The sequence below is a fragment of the Crocodylus porosus genome, unplaced genomic scaffold (genome assembly GCF_001723895.1).
Source record: "Crocodylus porosus isolate Cpor-Errol unplaced genomic scaffold, CroPor_comp1, whole genome shotgun sequence".
In the NCBI taxonomy this organism is placed as follows: Eukaryota; Metazoa; Chordata; order Crocodylia; family Crocodylidae; genus Crocodylus; species Crocodylus porosus.
In genome coordinates this window covers 49929156-49939436 of record NW_017728909.1, presented here as the reverse complement: position 1 = coordinate 49939436, position 10281 = coordinate 49929156, and the positions used below count along the sequence as shown (strand labels likewise).

At 41.1% G+C, this 10281-nt stretch overlaps 1 long non-coding RNA gene across 1 annotated transcript; it reads right to left on the bottom strand.

Annotated features, from left to right (window-relative positions):
- Nucleotides 1-4728: 4728 nt before the first annotated feature.
- Nucleotides 4729-8734, bottom strand: LOC109308035. The gene is made up of 2 exons (XR_002100442.1): nucleotides 6827-8734; nucleotides 4729-5531 (listed from the first exon to the last, which is right to left on the bottom strand). It is a non-coding gene; the product is annotated as an uncharacterized LOC109308035 (long non-coding RNA).
- Between the last annotated feature and the right edge of the window lie 1547 nt (nucleotides 8735-10281).

Genomic DNA, 10281 nt, shown 5'->3' with positions numbered 1-10281 from the left:
CCTGATCACTGTCCCCCAGCATCCCACAATTAACCCCCTCCAAACAAAAACCCTGGCACTCACCACAGTTCTAGCTGCCTGTCTGGGTCACTAGGGCCCTGCCCGCACAGCGGGGTGGGGGGCCCTGCTGCCCCCTGCTGCCCTGTGCTGCCTGGGGGGGCTCTGCCAGGAGACCCCAGAGCCTCCACAGCTCCTGAGAGAGAGCCATGGGACTCTTCAGCTTGGAAAAGTGCAGGCTTGGGGGTGATCTGGTGCCCACCTACAAAATTATCAGGGATGCTCACCAGGATCTGGGGGAACATTTGTTCACCAGAGCACCCCAAAGGATGACAAGGTCAAATGGTCACGAACTCCTCCATGACTGTTTCAGGCTGGACATAAAAAAGAACTTCTTTACTGTCTGAGCCCCCAAGGTTTGGAATAGACTGCTGCCAGAGGTAGTTCAAGCACCCACTTTGAACAACTTCAAGAGACATTTGGATGTTTAACTTTCTGGGATCCTATGATCCCTGATGACTTCCTGCCCCTGGGGCAGGGGGCTGGACTCGATGATCCTCTGGGGTCCCTTCCAGCCCTAGCATCTATGAAATCTATGATCCTGGGGTAAGTAGAGGTTTTTTGTTTTTTTTAAAGTGCTGGAGGCTGGGGTGGGGGGGCAGCCATCAGGGGACTGGGGGTGCAAATGGGGGATAGGGCCGAGCAGGGAAGCCATCAGGGGGCTGGTGGTGCAAGCGGGGGCTGGGGCTGGGTGGAGCAGCCATCAGGAAGGCTGCAGAAGCCGGTGGTGGATGGGGCTAGGCAGGGCAGCAATCAGGGGGCTGGGGGGTAGTAGCCCCTGCAGGGGCCATTTGGCCTCTGTTGGGGGGGCTGTATTCCCTGTTGGGGGGGGCTGTAAACCCTGGTAGGGTGCTGTAGCCCCTGTGGTGGGCAGCAAAACATATAGATATTTAGAATTCACTTTATTATGATGATAGAGACACTAGTAGGCTTCCAAATTACTTTAACACTATAGATATATCAAGAAAACATGCCCAACTGATTGCTGTCTCTCTGTTTCTCACTCTCTCCATCTCTATATATAGTGGTCTTTTGTTTTACTTGAGAAGGAACGTGGATTTTGGGGTTTTTTACAGAGTGGCTTTGGGATTTTTTTTTTATCAGGGATGTTTCAGTTTTCAAGTAAGGGTCACCAGAATTCCTGTTAGGGAGGCCAGTGGCAGGACCCTGCCTGCTCAGAGCTGGCATCTTGGACCCAGCTGGCTCTGGCTGACGTCCTGGTCAAATGGGGCCAGGAGGGCATTCTTGACAGGCCACCACACCCAGAACATCTTCCAGGTGATAGCTGCTCAGATGGCCAGGCAGGGGCACACATGGCAGGAGTGCCACACAAAGGCCAGCCCTGCAACCATAGTCCACTAGCAGCTGGCCCAGCCTCTACTGGCTGTGCAGTCCCCATCCAGGGCTGGCAGGTGCACAGCAGGTCACATCCAGGCAGCAGCCCCCACTGCCAGACTGCTGCAGTGGGTAGAGGGTGCAGGCAACTCTCAGGGCTGCTTCAGTAGTCCAGCTGGCACAAGGGGTAGTATCCACAGGTACCAATTGGCTGGGCCCCAGAAGCTCCTGAGAGTGAGCAGCCCTGAGTTACTTGCCAAGGCAGCTTTTTACTGCTGGGGCCAGGACAGGGCAGCTTTTTATACTGCTGGGGACAGCACAGGTGCTGGCCCTGGGCTCTAGCTCCCCCTGGCTGCAGATCCAGGAGGAGCCAGGCAGGGTTATTTTGCCCCATGTGACACAACTTGCTCCACAATCAAGTGCATGTCCCAGCACATGTGCTGAGGCAAAAAGCCCCAGCTCAAATTTGTACCGCTTTTATTTAAGCTGCTGCAAGAGCGCATGCTTGCATGTGTGGACGTGCCCTGAAAGGGCAGTGCCCTCTTCGCCAAATTGGATTTATTCTGTAAAGGAAAGCAACTGTTCTAACATCCGCATTTTCACATAGGGAAGGAGAAAAATGCAAACAAAAAGCATTCTTTGAAAGAGGCATTTGCAAAGGTTCCTTCTCCATTAGAAACTAAAAAAGAATGTGTATATTTGCACTTGTTTCAGCTGCTGTATTAAAAGCTTTATTTGAAGAGCAACCACCTTGACTTTCATGCTTCCTTGTTCAAATTACATAGGTTTTAAGACAGAAGTGTGTGTTGGTAAACAGTATTTTTTGTGAAGCTGTACTTCTATTATTCCTTCCATCATTGCTCTGTATCCAGAACACCTGAGCTGCATTAGAGGTGACCTCCAAAGGGGAAAAAATGCACTAGTCCTCTTCTTTGATGCTTTCTGATGTATAAAGATGGCCTAAAAAGATTGCATCTACAAAACAGATTAGTTTGTTGTCTCTCCTCACCCTTAGAAACATATCTTTTCTACCTTAGCAGGCTTCATGGTGGCTAGTGAAACTGAGACTGGAAGATGAAACACTACAAAATGAGATTGGAAGGTGAGCAGCTGAGAAGAAAAGAGAGCATAAGGACAACTTTTCCAAGAATGTAAGTCATTTAGGTGCCTAAATCCCATTTTGAACAATGATTAAAACCAGATGAGCTGAGAATTCTTAGTGATATCTTTTATTGGACCAAATGTATAGTTTGGAGAGCTGTTGGACAAGTTTTCAGGCTTCTAGTACCCTTCCTCAGATCCCTTGATGCCATATAACAAAAAGATACTCTCATGGACCCAGAGGGACAGATTTCCAGCTTCAACGTCCTCTGGGCAAAAATCAAGCTCAATCTCTACATATGGAGACTTTTTACTTGACCTTTCCCTGAACCTGATGAAGGGCATGTGAGCTTGAAAGCTTGCATCAAGAAAATTTTTTTTTTTTTGCAATTTTTCAGTTGGTCTAATAAAAGGTATCATCTCTAAACCAGGAATTCTAGATTTTTGCATATCTATGTGACAAACATATTATGCCAATGAGTGTTACAAAAACTTGCCACATGCTACCAGAAACAGTGTCCACATTTGTGCAGTGGTACAGAAGAGCTAATTAGCATTAATCCTAAATCTTAGCAGTTCTAATTAATCTACATACCATGCCATGTACAAATGGTTACACTGCTCCCAATTGTGGAGGTAATACGTTTGGAGCAGGGAAGGATATTTAGAATGATAAGGTTGGTATTACAGCACCGTTCTCTAGCATGGTAAGGATGGTGTTACAGGTTATCTTTAAACCATTCTAAAGACGTTTAAATGGGAGCATCCACACACCAAAGAGTGTTAAACCGTGATAAGTACACTCCCAGCATCTTTGGATGCTTATCTTGCTGGGATCCTATGATCCCTGCTGACTTCCTGCCCCTGGGGTGGGGGGCTGGACTCAACAATCCTCTGGGGTCTCTTCCAGCCCAAATGTCTACGAAATCTATGAAATAAAAGTTAGGTAACTTTGGGTGAGGGTTAACTTTAAGCTGTTCTACCTGTTTGAGCGGGGTATTGTTAGTCTGCTCCACAAATATAAAGAACACGTCTACACTTGTGCTTTAATGTGCAGTAGCCAATTATACTGCAAATAAAAGCATCATGTAAAAAACCATGCTATTATGCTAATGTGAGTAAAATAGGCTACTGCACTTTAAGCATCACCTAGAAAGCATGCACTTTTGATACTGTGCATTGGGGCAGCCTAATATGCATTTATTTAGTACCTCATATTAGACCTAATCCAAGCATGGAGCTTGAAGAGGCATGCTTCGCTGGAGCCCATTCTATCACTATGGTTAGCCTGCAGCAGCTCTCTGCTGGGAGCAGAGCCACCAGGCAGTGAGATCATGGAATCTGGGGAAGGATGTTGCCCCAGGGTCCATTCTCTCACTTTGCTTAACCCTCAGGTCTCCTCTCCCAGAAGAGGGGTAGCCTCCTGGATCGTGACCACAGCCTCTACAGGAATGTCATAGTCATGTAGTTCAGGGACAGCATTAAGCCTTAACCTGTTACTGCTCTGAAACTCGTCTAATTTCAACACCGCCTAACATTCCACAGATTTTGTATAGTTTAAAGGTAATCTGTAACAACACCCTAAGTTTGCCGGATAGACATAGCATTAGATGCGCAGTATCAGATTGTTAAAAGGTATTTAAAGAGGTGGATTGATAGCTACTAGATTTTCAAAAGTATCTACTAATTGATTTTAAGAAGAGTTAGGGACCTAACCACCTTAAGTGCTTTTGAAAAATCTCACAATACACCAGAAGCATCTTTAATTGGCTAAATTTAAGAGCTGGGTGGAAAATAGTTTCCCCATCTTGCACACGTATTTGCCATCCCAGCTTAGGATGGAAAAATCCAAATTTCCGAAAGTTTCACAAATCCAAAACTAAATTTTGGCTCAAACCCTGTCTTGGGTGCTTTTGAAAAATCTAGCCTTCTTTGTGTCTGGGTGTAGATTCCCTACTCCTGAATGCCTGGCAGAAAAGACATCTTATTTTAGAGATGTAATCCTTCATTTGAGTTCTTTGAGGATTCCCACTATACCCTTCTCATATCTTCTCTAGCAAAACCTGACCTGATTTCCCCATGGTTTATCTAGATTTCTGCAAATAAACCTAGTTTAAGGACTGATTAGGAACAACTCTGCCTTATTTAGATGTTTCTGATCTTGAGGATGGGAATCTGAAGGGAATATTTTCCTCATAATCATTATATTCTACCCTAACAATAAAACAAGGGGGAAACAAGCTGTATTTTTATTTTGCACATCACAGAGAAAAAGGTAATGCAATAGTAATGAGAGGAATGAATGTGTCTCTATCACATCTGTTTTTTTTCTTTTTAAAGGAAAATGGAGTCTACATTGAAGCAGCATTTTTACAAAACGTTTCTGCTTTCCAGGGAACATCTCAATATTTCACTGAAAAAAAACTGAATGTTCAAATGCTGAAAGTTTTGGACTCTAGAATTTTCCATGTAACCTTGCAAATGGAGGTACCAATTAGTCATAGGCACTATATTTGGAATGCTTAAAAATATTATAGGAGAGAATTTTTACAATGAAGGTTCCTGCTTGTAGAGCCCGGTTTTACTTCTGCTGTAATTTAAGCAAAATATACAAATGTGTACCTGCCAGCAAGTTACACTAGTGTCAAAGACCCAGTTCTCTACTCTCTTGGATTTTCTTGAGTCTTTTACATCTATGCAAAGAAGAAGTAAAAGCTGATAGAATAGGTTTTCATCATAATATGCCAAATTATTGAAAATCAAAAACATATCAGCTTTAATGGAGGAGCAAAGCAAGGTTTCTGATTTCCTGCATGCTTAGCCAAGAGTCTTTGGGGAGCCCAGGGGTCCAGAATCCACAATGCCAAGTATACAGCGTCGTGTACTGTAGAGACACGAGGCAAATTCAGGCACTAAAAGCAGCATATCTTTGGTAGAACGGAGCTGCAGAGGCTGCCTTGGAGCTGAAGGCCAGGAATGCATAGCTCCAAGGTTTCCATGTTCTGTAAACTACCCCATCTCCTAAGATTCTAGGCTTCCTTCAACAGAAAAGTCAGTATACTAGGGTTAATAAGGCACTGGTAAACTACAGAAGTCTTGGGAGCCATGGCTGAGCAAGGAGCCTTGGAACTTGAGCTCCCAGGTTCAATTTTATTTTGAAATATTCAAAAAGATATCTATTTTACTTTGATGTTTAAAAAAAAAAAGATATTTCCTTTAGGGGGAAATTTTGAAATGACTACATTTCACTTGGAAAATGAAAGAAAAAGAAGCTTAAATGGAAGATCTTTTTAGGGAAAAACACCTTTTTTTTAGAATTTCAAAAATGCTTATTTTTATTTTTTACTATTTTTACTGTATTGTAAAATTATATCAAATCAGAATGTGGCACAAACCATTTGAACATATTAAAATGACTGTAAAGGTGCAAAGCAAAGAAAACAGATGTTCTGTGTGCAAGGAATTTTTTTTAGTTTCTACCACTTTGTATCTTCCCTACCCACATTGTTAACTGTGAGGATGCAATAAAAGTAGCTCACAGAATACATCTACATACATGTTTTACTGATAGTTTGCTCCACAGTAAAGCACCATCTACACATGCATCTTTATTAGAGCACAGTAAATTAATTAACTCCACTGTAGGATAGTAATGTCTGGGACAAGTACTATCCTATGGTGGAGTCATTAAGGGCATCTGTATGTGAGTGTGGAGCTGCTCCAACACGCTGGAATTCCAGTGTGTCAGTCAATTAATTGAGTCTGCTGAAGCATGGCAATTATCGCACTCCAGCAGCCTCCTGCGTCTCATGTATCACTGTCCCAGCAAGGTGTGCATCCAGTCTTCTTTTGAAGAGCTCCAGGGTAGGTGCCTGCACCATCCCTGCTGGAAGTCTATTCAAGTATGGGTGGTTACTGCACCATGCACACAGTGAAATGTTACTGCTATATCACCTTAGCGGCGCACTATACACAGGGAGTGTGCTGCTACAGCAAGGTGGCTGGTGATCACATGTAGACACATGATTGCTATGTCACCATGGCATGTTGTACAGTGATGTAGCACACCGCTACATTTCCATAGGGCAATGTGTAGATGTGTTCTTAGAGTGGAACAACTGACTGAACCAATATAAAATGGAAAGCAGCTGGTTAGGTTTCAGTACTGCTGAAAAGGACCCAGGTTTATAATGGACAGCAGCTTGAATATGAGTTAATAGTAAATATTGTTGAAAAGAAAGCTAGAGCATACTAGGATGTTTTAACAGAAGCATTGCATAGAAGTATTAAGAACTGTTTTTTTCCAATATATTTAGCACTGGTGAGACCTTACCTGGAATAGTGTGTCTCATTTGGCGCACTTCAAGAAGATGTGGACAAACAGGAAGGATCCAGAGAAGAGCTGCAGAATTTATTAGAGATTTAGAAAACAAGACCTATGAAGAAATGTTGGAAGAACTGGTACTGTTTAGTCTGGAAAAGAGAAGATTAAAGGAGATTTGACAATGGTTTTCAACAATACAGAAAGGATTTTTATCAAGAGGAAGGTGATCAACTATTTTTGTGTCCAAAGAGGGCAGGACAAAAAGTAATGGAATTAAAATTGCAATAAGGAAAGCTTTAGGTTGGATAGTTAGAATTTTTCTAATTATGAGGTGGTTAAGTGGTGGAACAGATTACCTCGAAAAGTTGTGAGATATCCGTAATTAGAAATATTTAAGATCACTGTAAGCAAACATTTGTTTGGGATGGTTCAGATGAGGATGTGGGAAGTTAAACCAGATGATCTTCCCATCATGTTTTTCTCTAACTTTATCAAGTCATTTAAGTTGTTTTGTTCTGAATTTTTAAAATTTTATTAAGATAAGCTTTATTAACATTATAGAAAGTTTAAGCACAAAAGCTAAGTTTTCTTTTAAAAATCCCAACAAAAATATTTTCACTAGTTCTGATAATGATTCAAATTTTTTCACACACCTTCAATGGGAAAACTAAGGAAAACAAATCTGGGAATGTTTTGATGTCACAGTCTTAAAAGCATAAGAGGACATAAGATGTCAAATTTGGGGTCAGGGAGGAATTTTACCCTGCAGTCAGATTAGCATGGGCTGTAGAGGTTTTTGCCTCCTGCAGTCCTTTTCTTAGGACCTTCTGTGCATACATTAACTGTTTTGTTGTAATGACAGGGCATTGGCTATGTCCTCATCTCCCCTGCTGTTATCAATGGGATATTATAGAGTGGTGCTTGTGTTTTAGGTATTGTGCCTTGAGGGTTGGAAGTGATGACTGGGTGATCTATTGTATAAACAATTAATGGGCAAACACAGAGAACTCCATGCAGTGGCCCACGCATCCCTTCCACTCCTATATTTCTGTGTATAAAAGTATACCTTGAATCCAGACGTATGCTCATTTATCTCTGGTGGTACCAAAGCCCTTGTATCAGTCATAACTGAAAGTCATCCACCTCTTCATTCAGCTGGAGTGAAACATAGCAACTGCATTAGAGAACTGAGAAAAAATGTAAAAAAACTGGCAAAGGAAGTGGGGGGAAAATGTTGCATCCAAGTTGAAACTCTAGGAAAAATTTCAGGTAGGAAAAATGTAATTACCCAGGCTGGAATCTTGCCAGGATACCATTCATTTTGCAAACTTGACATTTCTCAAAATCAAATAACAGATGTTCTTGTGAACCTCTGTTACATGTACATTTTCTTAATTAACTCTATGAGTACTGCTTTGACTTTGTCTTCTTGGATATTTTTTAATATACGTGAGCATCTTCAAGTATCAAACTGAAAGAGATAAAGGTTGAGGGGAAATGAATTTTCACATATAGGTATAAGGTGGGGGAAATAGTTGTTTTGTGCTGACTCATAAAGATTACAAGTTAAAATTGACCCTCTGGTTTTTTTGGTTTTTTTTAAAGGCAGGTAAAATAAGGAAAAATATCCTGTAGGGAATCATTCTACACTGACAGCATGATAAATTGTATGATCTCATGGGTCTTTGCTACTTACCACTTCTCCGATGTGGAGAGCCATAAGGAAGAAGACATCAGTGTGTAGAAATAAGACAGACAGAAAATGCAACTAATATATTGTGCAAGACCAGGTGTATGCCTTTGTCAAGAGTCAAAACTGGTTCCCCCACTCTCTGGCTTGACTTATGTAAGGTATGCCAAATTTACATAAATACATATTATAAATTCCCTGGTCAGTAACGATGATAAGTAACACACACACACCTGCTCCATATTCAGACTTCCTTTTACCACCCACTTTTTTAAAAGCCATAACAATGAAAAGTAGGAAGACACAGATTTACTGGGCTGTGTTGGTTGCCAAAAAACATTTTTTTTGGCACTGGGTGAATAGAATCATGTACACAATAGAATACTGGCATTAGTAGACAATTCAATATGGTTGTTTGTTCCTAGTCACAGTGAGTACATGTTTGAGTGAAAATGAAGTGGAGACACAACCAGCAATGGAATACTGCATCTAAATATCATATCTTATTATAATAATAATATCTTAGAATATTAAGTAAATAAATAGCTTCTCTTTTAACCATGAAAAAATATCTACAAATATGGACAGCACAGATGCTTTTACTCAGGTACATGGCCTGACTAACTATCTATATAAGAGTTATCATTGCAACATCCAAACACCTGTCTAGCTACTTACACAAAATCAAAATCACTGCCGTCCATGGGTCATCCACATATAGCTATGTAATTTCTGGCTAGTGAAGGTATCTTGAAAGTACATAGGCCCTGTCTTGTGAAGACTGTCAGTACTCCTTCCCTTTTGAAGGGCTGCTTGTCAATATCTTGAGAGGAAGCACTTGTTAGGCCTCATCTCAAAATCCACTTTATGCTGTCAGTAAACCCAGCCCAGCATTTATCATCTTTCCTTTTCAGGAAAAGATGAAGGAGACCAGATGCAAAGGGGTAGTCTGACAGTAACTAAGGCCTTTGGAGTTCATTTAGTCCAGTCAGCTTTTTCTCAGGTTCCAGGGTGATGCAGCAATTTCAAGATTTATGTTAGTTGGTCATCTCTTACCTACGTGGAAAGATCTGGTGATCCTTTTAGATTGGTTAGTTCCCTTCTCTACTTTGATTATGAGTCTTGTCCCACAGGATGTTGAGGCTGTTACATTAGCGTAAGTCCTAGAGTAACTGTCCGTTAGTTTCAAAGAGGAAATATTTCTAGAAAGGAGGAAAAAGTGAGAGATCATTATGAAAATTCTGCAACTATGGTTCTCACTTCCCCTCTTTGTTCTAAAACATTTGAGATTTGCTGACTTGAAGAAAAGACTAAAACACTCATATTCCTGGGCTTTTTCAAAGCCATGTTTGTTGTGAGATACTAGCATGTAGTGGATCTGTAATTGTTAAAAAGGCCATGTGGTTTTAACAGGCTACATTGCAAAGCACTTTCAGTGGTAATGTCTCATTTTAAAGCAAAAAATATGTTTTTTTTTCTTTTGGCCTATATTTTCATTTATACAACTGTTCAGAGCTTAAATAGGTCACTTGGTAAAATAATTAAGTTAATCAAATAACAGTCTTATTGCATCAGCCTAGGTCTTTAGCTTGATTAGGTAAAGCATAAATACAGGAAAAAGCAATGAAGTCAGATCTTCTCTCTCACATGTACCTAACAATAATTTGATAGACTAATATAAAATTCTGTCCAGTTCCTGTGTCTTCCCATCAGAAGTGATGTTGAAAAGCTATGCAAGGCAAGAATTTCTTAGGGTGATATTTTTTATTGGACT